General features: G+C 41.7%; 1 long non-coding RNA gene across 1 annotated transcript in view; it reads right to left on the bottom strand.

The window, feature by feature from the left end:
- The window catches only part of LOC130839078 (uncharacterized), a 93619-nt gene extending 73127 nt beyond the window's left edge, over positions 1-20492 (bottom strand). Inside the window, exons 1-2 of the long non-coding RNA XR_009049761.1 lie at positions 20441-20492; positions 17943-17986 (exon numbers count right to left, since the gene is read on the bottom strand). This is a non-coding gene — a long non-coding RNA (uncharacterized LOC130839078). The remainder of the gene's footprint in view (positions 1-17942; positions 17987-20440) is intronic.
- Positions 20493-22165: the final 1673 nt, after the last annotated feature.

Genomic DNA, 22165 nt, shown 5'->3' with positions numbered 1-22165 from the left:
GCTAATAATCTGTGAAGAGGTATTCTTACTGTTACTAGCATTGTCAGCATCATCACCATCGTCTCCGGTTCAGAGCCGGGGACACTGAGAGCAGGAAAGATAAGTGAATTGTCTAAGTATGCAGAAGAGGCAGAGCCAAGCTATCTTGTTTCAGAGCACACACTCTTGAGTCCGTCACTGGAAAAGTCCTCAGTCTCCATTGGAGCTCATGAAATAACAGGCGCCAAACACCGAGCGCAAGGGCTTAGCTGGAAGTGTAGGTAGCTCATTAATGGTTTCCCATAAAAGAGACAATGTTAATACCTGTAACCGAATACAACAATGTAATAATCATTATAACAGCAATCAACATCACCAGAACACGTTAATGAATTACTGATGACTTTCCATCACCTGAAAGAAAAACACATTTGAGCGGCCAATCCCACGAGAAAACAAGAGACACGTCATGATTAACCAGCTAATCTATGGTACATGGGTTATTGTGCTTGGGGGAAGCATCATACACTTCTATCAGAAGGAGGGTGCAAGTCAGCCAGTCAAGGACTTGGCTGGCAGTTGAGAGTTTCAGGGATGAGCACAAGATACGGATTTAGAAGACTGGTGATGTCCATCCTCCCCTCTAATCCATTCCTTCCTTCTTTACTTGTATCCATCCTTCTTTCTTTTATCAGTGAGTGTCCAGTCTAAAGACAGAACCCAACCCAGTTATCTGAACAGAGAGAACTTGGTATAAAGAACTGTTCAGTAGGACTAAAGTTGACAACTAGGCACTTGACAGGGTAAAAAGAGAACGCCAGGGCATCATAGTTCAACCCGTTGTAGGAGTAGCCGTCGCCCTCCCCACCCCCAAGGCTGAGCAAACCAAGAGAAGAGGTTGGAATCAGGAAGCTCTGGGGAGGGGGCCCACAGAGTCAGGACTCAGATCTCTGAGGAGGTGATGCCCACTGGTGGAGGCAGGTATCCGAAGGGGGTGCAGTGGGCTGGTTCTGCAAATGGTGGGAAAACTGCCAAGCGTGATGAGCTGCTGCTCCACAAGGGTGAAGAAAACCCAGGAAACTGGTGGGACTCCCATAGGAAGGACCATGAGAAAGGATGCCAGCCTCTATGTTCTCCTCCCCCCAAATTACTTCCATATTAAGTGCTACCTGTCTCTTTGAAAAGTGAATGGATTTGGGGCATCAGAGACCACTCGAGATTCTGGGTGTCCCAGACACTTTACACTGTGCCAAGGCTCAAACTGCAGATGCATTACTGTCTGAACACATCTGAGTGCCTTCTTTAGCCTGGTACATCCATTATCTCATTCAATTTTCCTCAAAACTCCTGACGATCAGATAGTGTCATTCCCATTGCAGAGCAGGCAAACTCCCACCCACAGAGGCTGTGGAGATGCCCTAAAGTCCTACAGTTCATCACCCAGGCCTGAAAACGCACAAACAGCACCGTCCTGGGAGCTCCACCCCAACTTCCCACACTTATCCTGCTGGTACCCCTTATTCAGCTGCTATCATGGTACTATTACTGCATGAAATGCCCTGCGTGTGAGAAAGACCCACAGAACACAAAGGAAACAGGACACAGCATGGTGTGCACACACGCACACCCACACCCCCCCACACACCTACACACACAGACCCATTCTAGGAAGAACCTGTGACAGCTTTCAAGCCACACTCTTGTTGCATGTACCACAACAAATGCCCTGAAACATCCTCCATGGTGAGGCAGGCTTAAGAGAAGCTCTGGGAAAAAAGTCCTACCTCATGAAAGGCATTTGGGAAATGCGGCTCACTCATCCCCTCTTGGAGGGACACATACAGGGTGGCATAGCAAAGGCGCTGAAAGAAAAAACTGACCTGCAGTGAGAAAAGGTATTGAATTTGGTTCAGCCAAGTGTTTTGCAAATTTATGTCATGAGTCTTGTTTGCCTGCAACAGTTATCAGTATTCCACGGATGGTGTTTCGTGCCGCACGCTGGGAATGCAGCTCTGAGGAAGGGAAGGTTGCAAGGCGCGCTGCTGTACTTGCCTGGAGCAGGCACACGCCGTGGCCTCTGAGCTCGGGGGCAGGGAGGTGGGGGACTGCCCAGGATGTAGGAGATCTCGAAGGTTCAGGAAGACACCTGCAGCTGGGGCGAGCCAATATCAAGGATGTAATTGGGAAAGCAGGGACAAGGAGAAGGGGACACAGCACAGCTGGGAAAAGCTCGCTAATTATCCCAGACGGCAGCTTTTTAACCTGATGCCCTTTGAAGTGCTTACTGTGCAGTGTCTTAAAGTCTCTTCTTGGGCAATGTGTATAACAAAGAATTAATATGCAGAACATATAAAAAAACAATCGTACAATCAATAGGAAAAAGATGACAATCCAATGCAGAAGCAGGCACAAGAAAGGAAGAGGCAAATCTCAAAAGTAAAAAAAAAAAAAAAAAAAGCCAACAAACATAAGAAAATATAATCCTTTGGACAGTAATCAGTAGAATGCAAATTAAAACAACGTTTGTTTTTTCTACCTGATTGGCCAAAAAAAAAAAAAAAAATACAAGTTTGATGCTACTGAATGCTAGTAATATAAAATGGTCCAGCCACTCTGGAGGGCAACCTAGCCTTTTCTATAAAAATTTAAAATATACTTACCATCTCTGTCCCAACAATTTCCCTTCTTGGTGACTCTTATAGGTAAATACCCAATGAGATGTTATCTGTTCATAGCAGGATTGTTTGTGACTGCCCAAAATCTGAAACAACTGACAGCCCCAGACTGTGGACTGCCCAAACAGCAATCAAAATGAATGAGTCAGGTCTGTATACTAACAGTATATGTGGGGAAAAGATAACACATCACTATGTATAAGATTAAAAATATATATGTTTACCCACACAAATTGATAATAATGTAAAGACTTGAGAAGGAAACACCTTAATCTGATGCCCATGGTTGCCTCTGGGGATGGGGGTGGCCTTGGCATAAAAAGTCAAGGGAGACTCAAGCTTTATCTGTGGTGTTTGAAGTTTTGCAACAAGAATGTGTTTGTATGTTGCTTACACACTTTTTAAAGAAAAGCAATTTCAAGTGAAGTGATACACATGAAACAGAGACAGAAATCTCTTCCAGCTGACACAGAGCAAAGAGGATAGAAACATCTATCAATGAAGGGAATGCCTTTTTTGTTTCCACTACAGTAATGGGTCTATTTAGCACTGACAGTTTCTGCATGTGGACAGGAAAGAGCTTTCCTGGAGCCCCTACTGTATCCTGGGCTTGGTAACAAGCACTTTTCAAGCTCATGGATTTTCCGCCAAAACCTATGGGGTCAACATTGTTAGGCTCCAGAAATGAGGAAGTATCCCAGAGCTCGTTTTGGACAAAGACTGGACAGAAATCCACACGTGCCTGAACATACAGTACGAGGTGTGATGGGTAACCGTATGTGTCAACATGTCAGGGCCAAGGGACGCCCAGATAGCTGGTAAAACATTACTTGTGGGTGTGTCTGTGAGGGTGTTTCCAAAAGAGATTAACATTTGAACCCGTAGACTATCCTCACAGTGTAGGGGAGCATCACCCAATCCATCGAGAGCCTGAATACAATGAAAAAGTGGAGGAAGGCGGAATTTGCTCTCTTTGGTGAGCTGGGACATCCATTTCTCCTTTCCTTGGGCATCAGCATTCCTGGTTCTCAGGCCTTTGGACTTGAATTATGCTACCAGCTTTCCTGCTTCTCCAGCTTGCAGACAGCAGATTGTGGAACTTCTCAGCTTCCATAATCAAATAAGCCAATTCCTATAACAAATCTCTTCTTATATATCTATATCCATATCTATATCTATATCATCTATCTATATCCTACTGGTTCTGTTTCCTGAACCTAATACACAAAGTCTTTCCACAAACCACAACCCTCATATTATTGGGCTATAAATGCATATGCTCATGTCTACTTATCCATAGTCTATCATCTAGCTCTATAACCATAAATAGTTGGGTTTATACCAGTGGTTCTCAGTTAGAGATGATTTTGCCCCCACCCCCCCACCCCCAGCAGACATTTAGCAATGCCCGGGGACAGTTTTGACCATCACAGCTGAGGGGAGAGGGCTGCTACTGGCATCTAGTGGGTACAGGCTGGGGATGCTACTTAACATTCTCCAATACACAAAGAATCCGTCAGCCCAAAACGTTAAAAGTGCTGAGGTTGAGAAAACTTGGTTTCTACCTATGAGAATGGCTTGAAAGCACACATCTTCAGGAAGGTCTGGCAAGGTCAGTGTGAAATGCCCGACTTATATCTCTAAACCCAGATGTGGCCACTTCCCACAGCCAGATGATACATGGCAATGAAAAATTACTGCTCACTGCCCTTTGGACAAAAGCCAGCCAAGTTCTCTGTAGCTTTTTGAGAAACCAAATAGGAGGGCGGCAGCATCCAAACCAGTCAACGTTAATGCAGCTGAAGCTGAGTTAAAAGGTTATGGAATAGGTGAGAATAGTCCCTTTGATTTCTCTCACCCCAAAAAAAAGTCTTACAGAAGAACTAACCCATTAGATAGACCAGGAAAGTGCAAAGAATATTAATCAGTAAACAGAAATACCCCCATGTTGTGTTTGGATTCTATTTTTCATATCAGATAGCATTTTCATTTAAGATGTATTTGGATAAATAGCCTTTCTGAGTATTTAACAACTCTCCTTTCAGTATGAATTCTTCCCATTTTCTGTCTTCTTGTCTATTTCCAATAGTGAAAAGGTGCCAGCGATAATTAAAACCTAATTGTATCCCTGCATTCATTCAAAAAAAAAAAAAAAAAAAAAAAAGAAAGAAGGAATATGATCCCCGGTAAAGCCCTCAGAAATAATCAAGTTTCCATATCTGCCCAGAATAACAGTGATTTCAAATGGAAAAGGTCTGGAGAAGAAATACCCAGAAACACAGTGAAATTAATTGCTGTTTTTCAAGAAGCAGCTCTAAAATGCAGTAATTAATTGACCTACTGTTAGAGACAGTTTCTCCGTAGTTAATAACCACTCTTCCCAGACATGAGAAAGACAGATTGCTTCCATTTGAAAACAGTCTCTACTAAAACCAAAGGATGGAAGACATCACCGCCTTTCTGGTATGTGCACCATAACCAGATGGGGTTTCAGGAGTTGCTGTTACTCTTTTAGTGCAATGAGGGGAACATGCTATCAACGGTCCTGCAGAATGTGCTTCTGTGCTGTCCTGAGTCTGAGACAGCTGTTAGCCCAAGGATTGGTGTGTTATCCGGAGAGAGCTTTCTGTTAGGAATCACTGTCTGGCCCCATGGGAGGCAACGTGGTCTCAGGCTCACCCGTCTAACGGGCAGAGCAGGAGAGGGAACTCAGTTCCCACTCCTTCCCTCTCACACTGGTGCTCCCTGTGACTGATGGGTGCCACGATGCAGGGAGACAGCAGTTGGGTCAAAGTTGCAGGACTTCTCCAGACTTCCAGGCACCTCCTCTTTTGAGCTGTGCAACCTCCAAGTCCACCCCTCTCCCTCCTCTCTCTGGCCCTTGTCGTGGAGGGCTGACCTGTTAGGACTGCAGCAGGGCACTTGTCTTCTAGCATCTCTTTGGATGTGGCCAGTGGGGAGCCCCCGCAAGAAACTCAAGAGAGGGAGAGGGAGATTGGGGTACTTCTGCCTCAGACGCCCTTCCTGCAGAGCGTCCTCAAGCTGGCTATGGCCCTGCACAGCACCCCTCTCCCCTCTCCTCCCTGGTGTGCCATCCATTTCCTGCTTGGGCCAGACTGCTAGGCTCATGTCTCTCTCAACCTGATCTTCCCTGGGGCATTCACTTTGTCTTAGCCTTCTAGTGCCTTGCAAGCAATTTCACTTCATGCATCTTTCTTTCTACACCCAAACTGCACTCAGGACCAATACACTATTTAAAGTTTGCCCCAGCCCCCAGGACCGAGAAAGAGAAGCGGAAACTAGAAGAAAGAGAAGCTGGAATGTGGCCACCCTTGCTTATTTGAGGGGTGAGGGAGTGGAGGAGACCCAAGCAGGCTTGAAGCAGGCAGTGAATCCTGACTCCACTCTGCGTCAGCCTAAGAAAAAGGTACATGAAGAGTGAGAGTCATTTGTCGAGGGGTTTGCACTCTGTTTTTCTCCAGAGTGGAGAGTTGAACTCAAAGTGTTCCAAGATCCCTCTTCATTTAACATCCTATTCCATGTGTCATATTCCTGGAGTCAGGATTCATGCCTTGGGAGCGAGGTTGACTTTCCATGCCTCACAGTCCCAGAAAGAAAAACGAACTAGTTCTGTTTGTCTGTTTTGTGTTTCTTTTCTCTTCAGTCTTTGGCTGGGGCATGAAAATAAAAGCTCCTTCTCGCTTACTCAGGGGGATGCTGACTCATGGTAGATCCTTATATCCAAATTTCTCTGGAGAGAGAAAAGTGACCCTCCTCTTTCGGTTTACCTCTCTTCTTTTTCTCTTCCTCCTCCTTCTTCTTTATTTTGCAAATAAAGTCAATGATACCAGCCCAGTGATAGCATCCAGCAAACCACTAAACAAAAGAGCTAAAATAGTTGGTTCCCAGAACAACTGTGGCCCTTCCCACTATCCAATAGTTCAGGCTGTTTTATTTAAAATTCAGAATCCCCATTTATCTCAATGGGAACTACAAAAAAACGCCCACAGAGGGATCTTCTAGTCCTTGGGTTGTCGGAGAGCAAGTGATTAACTGATTGTCCCACAAGCAGATTCCCAGCCCACCCCATGCAGCTTTGGAGAGCAAGATGGCAGAAACATAAGTTGTGAAGCCCTCCGTGTAGAAAGAGTCAACTCTAAATGGGAAGGGAATCTAAAAAAGAGTGGATATATGTATATGTATAACTGATTCACTTTGCTGTATAGCAGAAACTAACACAACATTGTACATCAACTATACTCCAACAAAAATTAGTTAAAAAATAAAACAAGAGTCCAGCAACCTGGCTTGAGGGGGTGATTCCACTGCAGTAACTGACACCTCCTACGCAGAGGCTATCCCATTTCTCTATCCCACTGCGACCACATAAACTAAATTTCAAGGCTCGAGAGAGACATGGTCCCTCAGCAGCCCTGAAGCTGCATTCAGCTCTAGGAGAGGAAACTTGAAGAGTGTATAAGCCCAGGCTTTCCTTGAATTCGAGAGGGGCTGGGGCTGGGGATGGAGGGCTCATCCCAGCTCCCAGGAATCTTAAAGAAATGTCCTGCGTTAATCCTCATCTCTAACCCTTCCAACTATTCCTACAATTGAGACAATCATTCCTAGGTCTGTTAAAACAACAGTCACCCCATCTTTGTGAAGAATCCAGAAGAAATCCAATGGCCTTACTCTACAGATACCTCCAAGGCAGCTGTACAAACATGTGCTTCAATCAATACTCATTAAGATGATTTTATATACAAAACACCTAAGTAGCTAAATCAATCCGCTATGTAGAACGAGAGTGAATAATGACAGAAGAACCAGGAAAAAAAACCCACTGAGGAGTTAAAATAATGATCATAATGTCTCTTAATAGACTCAAAGACGAATTCTTCATGGCCTCAGGCAGCACCATTTAAAAAATTTAACGTCTATTGGCAATTATTTTTTCACGTACTTCTAATAAAATTGGTTAGTTGCTTTTCTAGTGCACGGTTGATTAGAAGATTCTTACATCTAAAGGGTAAAGCTTGGAGGGGATGGAAAAGAGGCAGATCTAACTCAGAATGAAATTACGGGTGTTGGGGGTCTAGTGAGAGGATGAGAAGAAGAGAAATTTTAAAAATGACTTAAGAACTGTGCAGCACGCTGGGGTACATTTGCATAGAAGCAGAAATCTACATATGCCCAGTAGCTTCTAAAAGAATAATTTGATTAGAGCAGAGTGAAAAAAATGGGAAATTAAAAGGAGAATCCTAAATTATCAAAAAAGTAAAATTAAAATATGTTCCAAATCCCCTCGCGAGAACATATGGCAGATTACAACGTATCTCATTTCCGGTCCACATCACTGATTCTAGGGATGTAATTGATTCCACCGTGATGTCAGTTCTGCTTTCTGTTGCTGCCTATGCAAATTTAAAATTCCACCATGACGGGACTTCCCTGGTGGCACAGTGGTTAAGAATCTGCCTGCCAGTGCAGGGGACACGGGTTAGATCCCTGGTCCAGGAAGATCCCACGTGCTGCGAAGCGACTAAACCCGAGCACCACAACTACTGAGCCTTTGAGCCACAACTACTGAAGCCCACATGCCTAGAGCCCGTGCTCCGCAACAAGAGAAGCCACTGCAATGCGAAGCCCCCGCACCGCAACGAAGAGTAGCCCCCACTTGCAGCAACTAGAGAAAGCCCGCACACACCAACAAAGACCCAACGCAGCCAAGACAAAACAGACCACAAACAAAAAGTTCACTATGACATTTTGAGATTTCTTATGCGCTGTTCTTCTCTTTGCTCCTTTATGTTCATCTTAATCTCTTGCCTCTCTTGTGCCACCTTGATTCTATTTCACAGAGGCTGATTGTTTCTAGCACTTGCCGTAGACTTCTATTTTAAACTTACCTTACAAAATATATTTTTCAGAGATACAGTTTTTCTTTGTGTCTCCAGAGCGATGCTTCCTTTCTCTTACGCAAAGGCCCCCACTTTGGTGATTTTTTAAATTATCTATTTGTTTCGCTCATCCCAAATCGAGAGGAATAAACCTATGCTTTTTAGGAGCCAGAGTCGATAGCGTTATAGTCACCACCCAGGTTCCCTAGAATACTGGCCGCAGTCATTCATTCATTCATTCATTGGGCTCAGCTTTAATATTCTTCTGCTCCAACAAGTGGGTTCCCTGCCACTAGTTATGCCACTTTATCTCACGCAAATAAATAACCCAGAATGAAACATCTCTCCTGCCATCACTTTTATTTCTGCATCTCCCCGGGTTATTATTTCTATGTCTTTAAAAGCAAGTAGTTAATGGAAGCCTGAGCATGGAGCAGGGTTCTGGAACTTTCGCGTTTATAATAAATTTCCCACAATGCTTGTGGATGGTCACCTACCATTCTCATCAGTGAAACTACTGGGACTTCAAGTGAGGGTTAGACAGTGATGGTGAGTCTCAAAGCTCTGTGTTTTCGTGTGTGTGTGTGTGTGTGTGTGTGCGCACACGCATGTAAGAGAGAGTACATGCATGTGTGTGCATCGGAATATGCACGTGAGAGAGAGAGCGAGCAAGAGATAACTTGATAGGTTGAGACTTTTCTCTAGATTCTGTGAACTGAAGAGCCTGGCTGGTTTTGAGACTGTGCTTCTCAGTCTATTCCATAAACTCAGCAGCATATGGTCCTACAGTCCTCTCTTAAATTTATGTTGTTTTGCTAGTTTTTTTTTTTTTGCATCGTCAAAGGTATTTTAATAGGCATATCAAATCTATATAGTCTGTAGCATTGCTTGGAAACACATATTCATATTTTGTCTATGCTGCGTGAGAATTTATAAATCATAGAAATTATCTGATTTTCAATAGTTTGAGAGAACCCATCAATGAAATTGCCTGCCACATTAAAACAGTACACCTTCATTTTTTTCTGTCACTCAGCTATGCAATTAATTAGTGGGACTTTCTTTTTTTCCTGGGGCCAATTTCAGTTATTTCTATTTCTTTCCTAAATAATTGATTTTATCAATAATTTTATCAATGTGTTTACCTCAAGTTGTGCACTATAATTGTATTCTCTTATTTTTAAATGTTCTTTATATTTGGAATTATCCAGTGTCTCTTTAATTTTCCTTAAGGGTGAATGGTGATTCTTTTTTTTTCTTTAATAAGATTACCAGAAGTTGATCTAGTTGATCTTTTTTATTTTCGATATTATATGACACGAGGGGGGGGTAGGGGTGGGGAGAGAAGGGTTGGATACTATTTCCTACAATGATTTATTTCTTCTATTTATAATAATTTTCTATTTCAATTTATTTTTGTTCTTTTCATCATTTGCATCTACCTAGTCTCCCTAGGTTAGTTTTGGGTTCTCAGTCTAACATTTTAAAGAGACTGATCAGCTTACTTTTCTTACTTCTTATTAAATAAGGAATTGATTTACCATATGAATTTGCCTAGGGACTTCCCTGGTGGCACAGTGGTTAAGAATCTGCCTGCCAATGCAAGGGACATGGGTTTGATCCCTGCTCCAGGAAGATCCCACATGCCGCAGAGCAACTAAGCCCATGTGCCACAACTGTTGAGCCTGTGTGCCGCAACTACTGAAGCCCACACGCCTAGAGCCTGTGCTCCACAACAAGAGAAGCTGCTGCGATGAGCAGCCCACGCACCGCAATGAAGAGTAGCCCCCGCACGCTTCAACTAGAGAAAGCCCGTGTGTAGCAGCAAAGACCCAATGCAGCCAATAAATAAATAAATAAATTTATTTTAAAAAGTTTGCCCAGGAGTAAAGCTTTAGCAGCACAACATGTGTTTATGATGGCATAGTCTTACCTTTATTTTCTTTCTAAGTAATTAGCAATTGACTTCCTATTCTTTATCAGCCCAAAATTTAGAGAGAAATTTTAATGTTCATTATTATTTCTTTTTATTTTTGATTTTTATTTATCTGACATTAAATTTGGAGAGCTGATCTTACAAAACATCTGCTTTAAGGACTTTATTGTGCTTACTGTTGTGGCTTAGAGTAAGATACAATTTTATAAATCTTCTGATGAAACAAACATTATAATTTTAATATATGAATAGTCTTATTTTATTTAAATTTGTCTATGTACTTAGTTATTTTAGTCTATTTTATCTGCCATAAGTAAGAGAGGTGTGTTACTCTCTCCCTAAACATGTTTCTGTAAATTTCCCATTTTATTTCCAACATTTTTAGCTTTATATATTTTGATGCTATGTCATTCGGCAAATAAATTTTCGTGACTATTTTATCTGTACTGCGGATTGTGAAATGACAGTCTCTGTCTCCTTTAATATTATTTGGCCTGGAATAGAGTTTGTTGGAAACTAAGGTTGTCAGCCCTGTTTTCTTTGTTTTTGCAGTTCCTCGGTAATATTTTGCAACCAACTTTTTCAAATTCCTTTGACTTTTAGTTCAATGTAGCCCTGAATGGGATTTTACTGTTGAACACAATAGGAGTTTGGTTTTCTCAATTGTTGGAAAATATTGTTAATTATACGCAATCTTCTTAAATGATCTAAAAATGCCGACAGAAACCTTTCACCGGTAGCCCCTGCACCCCTCTCCCCCTGGTTTCCTCTGGGAGGCAGGGCTGTGATTTGTCAGCCCTTCATTTCACTTCTGGCTACTGGGTGGAATGTCTGGCTTAAGCAAGCATACCTCTAGGCTATAGAGTCAGATCAGCACTCCAGGAACAGAGGTCAAATGAGAGGTAAGTAAGATGTTACTACTAGGTAAAATCTCGATGTTTACAGTACTAGTATTATCTGTCGGGGACCTCTCCATGTATTTTTCTTCCCACTGCCATCTTCTCCCGTAGTCTCAATCTAACAGTGGAGCCATAATAGCATTGTGTTGTTACAAGGATAAAATATGAGAAACTCATATTATAGATTTCAGATAGCGTCTTCTGTCCAAGGCAGGTTAAGATAAGGGCTTTGCCCGTCTACAATGCCATGGGAGATGTCAGGGGTCAAGTCACTGTATGACCCCTACATGGCAAGTTACTGTATGTCTCAGTTACTATCTCAGGACATCTGCTCCAAGCACTTTGTATGTACTTAAAATGACTGTGCCTCAGTTTTCTTATCTGAAAAGAGGATTAAATGATGTAATAAAATGCATATGAAGAGTTAGCTCCATTAGATTAACTGATTTGGCCATCTTGTTTTATTTCCACTTTTCATACTATTACCATTTCCTCCCTTAACTTTATTTATTAATTTTTGGCTACATTTTGCTTATTTTTTCCCAGTAGTTTGGAAGGAACTCACCCTTTTGTAAATTTTACTTTGGTTGACTTTTATATGTTTGGATCATATTTTTCTCTGATATGTGAGATTTAATGTCAACTTTCATATTTTTGTAACATGAGCAACTGAATGAGTGTTTCATGTCCCTTTTCTAAATTCATTTTCTATTATATTAGTACTGTATAATTAAGAACCATCTCTTTTTAGAATATTCATGAGAATTATATTTTTTGATAATTATAATTTTTGAGAATTATATTTACATTCAAATTGGAAGGATATCTCCAGCTTTTGACTTTATATATTTTCTTTTCTCACAATCCCTCTTAATGCCATGGTTTCCCCATTTTTGAGTGATTAATTTCAAGTCAGTTCTCTGTTGTGTATAGATCATATTCAAGCTGTTTCCTTCAAATAAGATTTTATTGGTAACATATTTTGGAAGTTTTTCAATTTCAATATGCTTTTTTGTTTTGTTTTGTGTTTGTGTAGGGTTTTGTTTGTTTGTTTGTTTTGTTTTTCTCTTGTTGCAGTTTTGGGTTTTGGTTTTGGCTTTGGTGGGGTTTTTTTTGCCTTCACCCATAAATGGCCATTTTGGTTGGTTAGAACACTCTTGGGTCACACACTTTTCTCTGAAAACACAGTACAAGTTGTTCCATTTTCTGGCATTTACTCTGCTCTTCTAGGTATAGATCTTTTTTTCATTACCTCTTTTTACAATACAGTGGGGATTTTTGATCTCCATATTTAGATCCTTTCAGCTTCAGAAAATTGTATCTAATTATACCCTTGATGATTGTTTTCTTTCAATTGCTCGCTTTTAATCGTTAAAAATATCTAAAACGTATGTGTGCTATATCCATTCTCTGTCTCTCCATCCTTTTCTCATTGTCTGCTTTGTATTCCTCTGACACATACAGGCTGTTCGATAAACAGTCTTGAAGGAAAGAAGGAAAGAAAATGAAGGAAGAGAGGGAGGGAGAGAGGGAAGGAAAGATCCAGTCTGGGGACATATTTTCAAATTCATCCTACACAGCTTGGATTTGACTTTCTGATAATTTCTGTCTTCACTGCAGGTAGTTAGCAGTTCACCTCCCTACGGCTGAGTGTTAGCTTCCTTGGAACTTATTCTCCTATCACTCACTCCATTGTTTCATATCAGTCTGTGTTGTAGTTGTTTCCAAAAAAGGTTTCCAAGTACTGTTTTGGGGTCCCAACGTCCTGTATCTTATAAAACATTCTAAATCTCCCCTCCCACAAACACCCAACTTACACCACAGATCATTTTCAAGGTGATGTTATTTCTTTCTTTGTTCTGCAGTATTCCCAACCAACCCCTTTGACTTATATACTTTTTATAAAAGTTCTTGAGTAATGCCACATGCAATTGCTAGTCTGTAATAAGTGTTCTTCCATTCAGCTACTGACAGACCAAGGTGAGCTCATCTCCTAATCCATCTGTTTGGTTCTCTGACACTTTAAACCAATGACTCAATGAAGTATAGGAATCACCTCTATTATATGCATTTCTACCAGGGCTTTCCTGTCTCTGTCCTACTACAGCCCTTTCCCTGTAGGGGTTATGGCCCCTCAGATATAAGGGGGCCCCATCTGCCCTCATTGATTGCTTTAATTTATTACTTATTTTGTCTATGAGTAGATATTGGTGGGACTGAACAAGAGGTAGGAGAGTCAACTACCCCTTTCAAGAACAAGTGCTTTAAATAAATAACTACTTTTATGATTGGTATAAATCCTGGGTCTCTGAGCTAGGTAGAGACAGTGTGACACTGTGAGTGTGTGTGTGTGTGTGTGTGTGTGTGTGTGTGTGTGTGTGTCTATGTGTATTGGATGAAGAGGAAAATAAATTTTTATCCTACATACTTCCATGCATGCAATATATAGTTCTGTAATATATTGTTTTCCTTTTTCTCCACATTTAATTTAGCATCTGTTAATCCTAGAATATATTTATTCTGATAGAAAATAAGTCTAGACTATAAGCCCCCTGAGGACAGGGACTACGTACTTGGCTCACCAGTGAATCCAATGGCTGAGCCCATATAAAATGTTGAATGAATAAACAAGTGATTAAATAAAGGCTGGGATGAACCAGACTCACATATTTTTTAATATCATAGACAATAATCTCCATTTCTTTCTATTTATCCTATTTATTTTGTTTCTTTTTTATATAAATGTTTCTCAAATTTTTAAATTAGAAAGTTACTCCTACCAGCATCCAGCATGTGGTAATAATTTTAATGGAAATTTTCAGTTATTCCTCTTTATAAATTTCAATATTTCCATTTCTCATGTGTGATGATAAAAGTGTTGAAATTAACAGAGTTAGCTCACATGATAGCAAGAGGTTTGGTATGCACATTAAAAAGTACCGAGACTATTATGTTTTTTTAAAAAAAAAAAACCTTTTTCTTTTCATCAAAGTCATTAAAGGACATTTGGAAAAAAGGGAAGAAAATATTCCCATAATCCCAAGACTGAAATGCAGTCACTAGTAACATCTCGATATGTTTCCTTCCTGGCCCCTTGTTCAATGTGGAGCCTTGTGGCTGTGGGTGTGAAGTGACCCACCAGCCAGACTCTAGGGGGAGGATGGAATCGTGGTATTTAGGAGGAGGCATAGAATCTATCGCCCTGCAGCTGAGATGTTCCCTTTGTCATTCATATCTTCCCATTTTGAAAAATAATTGCCGCTACCCGAAAGCTCCACATCCCATGGCAATCAAAGAGAAATCAGATAAGGGGGCAGAAATCAGAGGATGCTGTACAGAACAAACCGGAGATGTGGTTGCATGTGGCGGGGCACAGAGGAGAGCAGGATGCCCTCCAAACATGGTTTTATAATAACTTTATTAGTCACAGTCTACTAACTTAACAGTTTCTAGTAACAGAAAACTTGAAAATTCTGCAGCTCACAATTAGGGGCCTGACCCATGGAAATATTATCTTAGGGCAAATCTGTAACATGTCCAGAGGGTGTGGGGAGAGAACTTGGCTGGCAAAAATCAGCCATCTGAGCAAAAAGATAATTCTCCTGGTAAATACAAGCTAGACATTTTGCCGTGTCTTACTAAGAAGAAATTGCAGCTTTTTATTAAGGCCCTGCTTGGAAATATTCAAAGGTTATCTGAATTATGGGCATGCCAACCATCTAGAAATCTCTATAACGTTTTCATTTCAGATTGGGTTCAACCATACTAACCCATCTGCTGAGTGCCGTTGTTAAATCCTAAATTAGATCCCACCCTTCACCCTCAGACTCCATACAACCTGTTCAGTTAATTACAGAAATCCAAGTCAAGCGCAAGCTAATGGGATACATTAGTAAGATTCTGATACCCAATGTGGACAGAGCAGATTCAAGACTTGCCACTCGCTTCACAGGAAAGGGCTCTTTCCAAAGGCATTCTTATGTGAGTGCCAAGTTTTACATATTATTAGACATAATGAGATGTGTTTACTTTTTGTTGTTAAGCCTTCCAATACGTATTATATAGCATTTTGCTTCTTTTGGTTCACTTAACATATGATCAAATAGCTCCATTTATTAAATGGCCATCAAAGCCATCATTTTAGTAACTGCATGATACCCCATGCAATGTACACACTATCATCAATTTCCTCCACCTTTGGAGATCTAGACTGAGGATGTTACTTTGTAAAATCCCAATGTAAGATATTCTCTGGGAAAGTTTAATGATTCATGCCAAGAGTTTAGACTTTTCGATACTGTATGAAGACATATGTCATCCACTGAAAAAAGAAATGTACCATTCAGAATTCTGTTTTATGTTGCTTTTTTTTTTTTTTAGCACAACCAACCAACTCTCTGTTCTTCTGTTTATATAAAATAGCTACTTATATAGTATAGCGATTACATAAGCAGCTACTTCATATAAAGATGCGAGGGGATCAGGTACCACTTCAGAAAGGGGTCTAGAATCATAAAAGTGACGCGCCCAGCCACACACACTTCCCCGGTGGTTAGTTGTTGCATATTTTGCTTCCTAACTCATATCAAGATATTTTCTGGGAGGACCCAGTCCTGGAAGCTGGATGGAGGAACTGAAGATATTTGGGAAGGAAAAGGTAGGCTCTAACCAGAGACTGCTAAGTCTCCTCTTTTCAAAACAACAATAAATGACGACTCTCTTCAATCATATATAATTTAGCTCTGAGGTTTGGCAATCTGAGTAAAATGAATAAAAAATAAGATGTGCAGTCATGTGAACTACCTCTGATTACACTGTCCTGAGAATGCCTGAATCCAAGACACACGTGTGTGGGGGAGGGGTGGGGGAGGACACATGCAGCTAATGCACAACAGACAGAAACAGAGATGGTTCTCCCCTACTCCAGACAAGGGAGGGTGGGTCAGCACGCCCTGGCATCTTCCCTGAGAGGGGAAGAGTATTTTTACTACAGACACTGTTTAAAAAGGCAATTGTGTTATTACTTTAAAATTTTCTATCCACAACACAGCCCCCGGCTACCTGCACTCAGGGCAGACCACCGCCATTTACCCAACCCTGGCATGCCACTGGCTTTCAAACATAGTATCTTATTATCCTTAGGAAACAAAGTCAGCTAGGTTAGTTATTAACCCCATTTTAACAAGAGGAACCTGAGAAGTCAGAATTTAAACAGCTTGCCCTTGGTCATACAGCTGATAAGAGGTCAAGTCAGGATTTGGACTCAGAGCAGGCTGATGCAAAAACCTACTAGGACTTCCCTGGTGGTCCAGTGGTTAAGACTCTATGCTCCCAATGCAGGGGGCCTGGGTTCAATCCCTGGTGAGGGAACTAGATCCCACATGCATGCCGCAATTAAGAGTCCGCACGCCTCAATAAAGATCCTGTGTGCCGCAACCAAGACCCAGCGCAGCCAAATTAATTAATTAATTTAAAAAATTAAAATGAAAGCTTATCTTCCATAAAATACTCTGCTGCATAGGAACCGTGGCTAGAGCTTTATTCAGAGATAGAGAAGAAGCAAGCAGTGTGAGAGGTGAGAGAGAGAATGCTACAGAGTGACTGCTTTTATGGTATTTGGCCTAAGATCTGTCCCTTCTTACCTCATCATATTTTTATTTTCTTTCTGGTTACCAACTGTTTTGGGCTGAACTAAATCCCTCCAAAATTCATATGTTGAGGTCCTAACCTCAAGTATCCCAGGATGTGACTATATTTGGACACAGGGTCTTTAAAGAGGTCATTAAGTTAAAATGAGGTCATTACGGTGGGCCCATTCCAGTATGACAGGTGTCCTTATAAAAAGAGGACATTTTGCTATGGGCAAGTCACAAACACAGAGGGAAGCCCGTGTGAAGACACGGGTCACATCCACAAGCTAAGGAGCGAGGTCTTGGAAGAAACTGACCCTGCTGACACCATGATCTTGGACTTCCAGCCTCCAGAACCTTGAGAAAACCTGGTTGTTTCAGCCACCCAGTCTGCAGTATTTTGTTACGGCAGCCCTAGCAGACGAACGTACCACCATCAGACTTACAAGGAGGCTGCACTTTGTGGGGTGCTGGTGGGGGATGGGTGCCCCATGTTGAGTCCTCACAAAGCCACTCTCTCAGTGTGACCTGTTAGCTGGGTTCTTTTAGCTCCACAGGAACTGGTCTACAGGATCAAGCCCAGGACACACATATTTGCACCCATGGGAGCGACAGGTCTGGCTCCACATCAACTTTCCTATAAGGGCGCTACTCCACCTTTCCCTTTTGTCAAACAGATATTTCCCAGAAAGTTGTATTAACTGTGCTTTTACTGGCTGCCGTTGGCAGAGATGAACCCCTGTTTGGTAGCTACTGAATTAGGGCCTTAACCAAACATGAAATGACAGAACCGTTTCCAGAGGAGGATTAATTGAGCCAACTCAAGGCAAACACAACGTATTTTGGCATTGCTTTTGACAGATGGAAATAAAACAAACATTAGGAACTGGATTGTAGCTAACAATATGCAAAATTAAAGAAGGTACCTTTTTAACTTTGTCTGGGAGCCCACTGGCTTTTCTTATAAAATCTGCAGAAAGAAAAAGACAGAGCTGTTAATCTCGTTACACAACCAGTTAGCACATGCAAACAAGGGGAATTAAAAGCCTTTGCATTCAGGGGAGGAAACGGATATTTGACACATATATTTATTAAAGAGACTGGACTGGAAAATAGCACTGCTGTATTAATCAGAAATGGTGTAGAAAATACTTAAATAATACAACAGAATGTGCACAGACAGTATAAGCTGCTTACAAATGGAAGTCTAAGGTCTAAGTATTTTTATTTGAAGGTTAAATTTTCAATTAATTTTTTTTTCAGCTTCTTGCCATCTCTTCCAAGCATCACTGTTAATTGCTATAAAACAACACCTCTCCCTGTTTGAATTCTGGACATGGAGGCCAGAAGCTGTCAGCCATCTAATGGCCCTCAGAGTATCAGGGCAGAAATCAAAACTTCTGGGTAGAAGCTGAACCCATATGTTAGGCTCTGAGAAGCCAACTGATCGGTTAACAACCCTTTCTTCGTTGGCTCAGTTTTGCAAAAGCTACATTTATAAGCTCTAGCCTGTCACTGAAGAGGGCAAACAGAAGCTTTCTATTTTGGGAATTTCCAAATGTCCCAACCTCAGGGGGTCTGTGCACACACTCAGTGGGTCAGCAGAGAAGAGGCCATGTGCACCTTCCTCCTTTGGAACAACGTACACGTCCCTGGCCGCAAACAAGCTTATCCACTTCTGCTGGGTTCACTGGCGCTGGAGGGTTCTCTTCCAATTAACACTCTCCTTGTCTGGGATGATGGAAACAGGATTTAGAAAGCAACTGGATGGTTAAGAATTGGGGTTGGAAATAGGGTTACATCTTGAGTTGACAGGATTAGAACGAAGGTTTGCGGTGTAGATATTTTCACGTATGTTTTAGCTGGAAGACATATGTTTGGGCTTGAGAGTCAGATTTAAATTAGAGGATGATTTTAAATTAAGGATAAAGGAGAATATGGCACTGAAGATCTAATAGGTAGCATTATGTTTAAAATAGCCTAATGTGATAGAGAGAACATGGATGTTTTAAAATAAGGCTAATCTAATTTTAGAACCCAGATCCATCACTTAATACTTATGGAATCTTGTACAAGTCGCCTAAATTCTCAGCCTCAATTTCTTCATTTGTAAAACGGGAAGAGTGTCTATGTTGTACCTTCTTGAAAGAAGCAGTAAAAAGCAATTGATAGATGCCAGATTAGATCGATTTTGTTCCCCTCCTCCAAGGGGACATTTGGCATTGTTTGGAGACATTCTTGATTGCCACAACACGACTTGAGCGAGGAGAGCCACCAAAATCTAGGGAATAGAGGTTTGGTGTTCTGCTGCACACCCTACAAGCACAGGACATGCCCCTAGGAATCACCCAGCCCAAAATGTCAGTGGTGCTGATACTGAAAAGCCCTGGAACTGATAGAAGCAGGCAGATGATGGAAGACAGATGAACAGCTAAATTGACTGATGGGTAGAAGAGAGATTCTGACATGGGACACGCTAAGCATTCAATAAATGGAAGGGACTTTTGATTAAACCTGAAGATAGGATTAACACCATGAGGGTTAGGATTAAACAGTGGATATGGCTAAAGGTGAAATAATATGTTGGCAATGAAATGGTGTCAGTCATCATGCTAAGTGTTTTGTGTTCTTATCGCATTTGAGTTAGGGGTTCATCCAATTCTAAGACTAGGGTTACTGTTAGAACTATGGATCAAATAAAGGCTGGGATCAGGACTGGAGCTGGGGGACGGCCCACTGGCAGACCCTTCCCAAGGAACAGCCAACGCTCACTAATTTTTTGGAAACACGCAGACAAGCCCATCAGCATCAAGCACCCTAATCGGAGTCAACGGCAGTTCAAGCAGATGAGAGAGGCAGCACTGATGTGACATACACCCGTGAGGCTGGCCCACCCACAAGGGATAGAAACTGCAGCACACTGATGACCCAGTTCTACCCCGGTCTTTGTATCCAACTCCATGAGGAAGGAGCAGGAGTAAGCTGGAGGGATCTGGGTTTCATGTGAAGGGAGAATGCTAGAACCTCCCAATACTAAACCCACTTTGAGAACAGGCAGCTGTTTGTTCCATACATATTAAGAGAATAGGAAGTTTATGAGGTTTGAGCCAATGAACTCAGCCAATAAGTGCTCTCCCTTGTCCACAGGAGGGGCAGGCATCTCCAGAATCTAGAAGAGGGCCTTTGAGGGGTCCTGGGAGGACCGGCCGTCTGTAGGCACATCTTACCCTCAGGAAGGTGGGTCAGCATAACCTCACCAAAGTTTCAAGAAGACAGATATGTAATGTCATCATACAGAAGAATGAAGAAACCTAAAATATTACATGTTGCCTGGCTGGGGGAAGCCTGCTCGAACAGAACAGTAACTGTTTGAATGGAACGTGGTAAAGGGGAGCAGAGAGGAACAGACTTGACAGTGACTCACCTGCAATGTCCAGGTCACTGGATATGGGAAACATTAGCAAACTGCTCGATAAACAGCATCTCCAGCAAGTGACTGGTTCGGTTCACAGGCCTCCTGAGTGGCTGTTGTGAAACATCCTTGATACCATCCATCACCCAGGGTTCTTATCCAGTCACACCCAGAAAGCGGGCCCTTGGTTTTTCATTGCAATAACATGAGCCTTCTTGTTTCCGGGAAGATCAGTTTCTTCATATAAATTTAGAGGCTGAAAATTGGTTTCAACATGTCTCTTGAATCTAATTTCCGAGACAACTCCCCATGGGCTCGATTTCCTCCCACGTTCTGCCAAAAAGTCCTGGTGAAAAAAGAAGTCAAAGTCGGAACCACACCGACGTTGCTGTCATACTCCTGACGGGCTCCTAAACAAACAAACACAACTTTAGTGAAGTGAAATTTATATATCATAATGTTTACTCATTTTAAGCGTGCAATTCAATGACTTATTTTCTAATTAACTTGCATGGGGCGCAACCACGACCACAACTCCATATTAGAACGTTTCTATCAGCTCAAGAAGATACTCGTGCTCATTTGTAATTAATCCCTGTTTCCACCTTCTAGCCTCAGGCAACCGCTGATTGGCTTTCTGTCTCTATAGATTTGCCTTTTCTGGGAATTTCATATAAAGGGAACGATCTATTATGCAGACTTCTGTGTTTGGCTGCTTTCAACTAGCGTAATGTTTTTTCAGATTTTTCCATGCTGAGGCATGTTTCAGTACTTCATTCCTTGTTATGACTAAATAATATTCTCTTGTTCAGGTAGTCCATATTCTGTTTACCTGTTCATCTGTGGAAGGACATTTGTGCTGTTTCTACTTTTTTGACAACCATGAATAGTACTGCTATGAACTTTGGTGTTCATAGCAGTACAACAAGTCTTTGTTGAAGAGTGTTTTCACTTCTCTTAGGTAGGTACCCAGGAGTGGATTTGCCGAGACACTTGGTAAATTTATGATTTCCCTGGTGGTGCCTTGAGCAGCCAGCGACCCAGCCTCCTCCTTGGCATTGTACAGGGCAACAACGGGAGAGCCTGAGAACTTACCAACTAGGGGTTTATAGCATTCATTCCCTAGGACACTCCCTGTTAGGACTTGTAAAACTCTACTTACCTTTAAATTGAGGACAGCCTCACTGTAGCCAGCTGAAGTTATGATTTCAATACGATGATTCTCTAAAATATGAAAGACACCATCTTGAAGACTTGACATCATGAGAGATGAAACCATCTTGAAGACTTGACATCACATAAGATGATAATGTGATATTACTGCCATCATTAGCAGTATTTGTATGTCATCTGCAATTTGAAAGGATGAAGTTTTAAGCTCTATGTGGTAGGGTCAGGAAGCAGCTGAGATCTAATGCAAAGAGCCCTTGACTCTGATGTTCGGTCCCATCACTTCCATATCCTTACAGTGGAACCTCCTTACAGTGATTTGCCTTTCCAAGCCTTACCTGCATCACTTTGAAAAACTGGGCCACCGACCTCATCTCTCAGTGTTTCCATAGGATTAAACAGACTGGCAGCACATGCAACCCAGTCACATGGGGCTGTTGGGTGGTTAAATTACTTGACCCTAATTTTAATCCAGAAAGGCTGTATATCTCAAAGAAAACCTCAAAGAACTAAAATATGCTGCAGGATGGCCTGCCTAAGATTCTGAGACCAATTCTCCAATACCAA

This window comes from Hippopotamus amphibius, chromosome 16 (assembly GCF_030028045.1).
Source record: "Hippopotamus amphibius kiboko isolate mHipAmp2 chromosome 16, mHipAmp2.hap2, whole genome shotgun sequence".
In the NCBI taxonomy this organism is placed as follows: domain Eukaryota; kingdom Metazoa; phylum Chordata; class Mammalia; order Artiodactyla; family Hippopotamidae; genus Hippopotamus; species Hippopotamus amphibius.
This window is presented reverse-complemented; position numbering and strand designations above follow the sequence as displayed.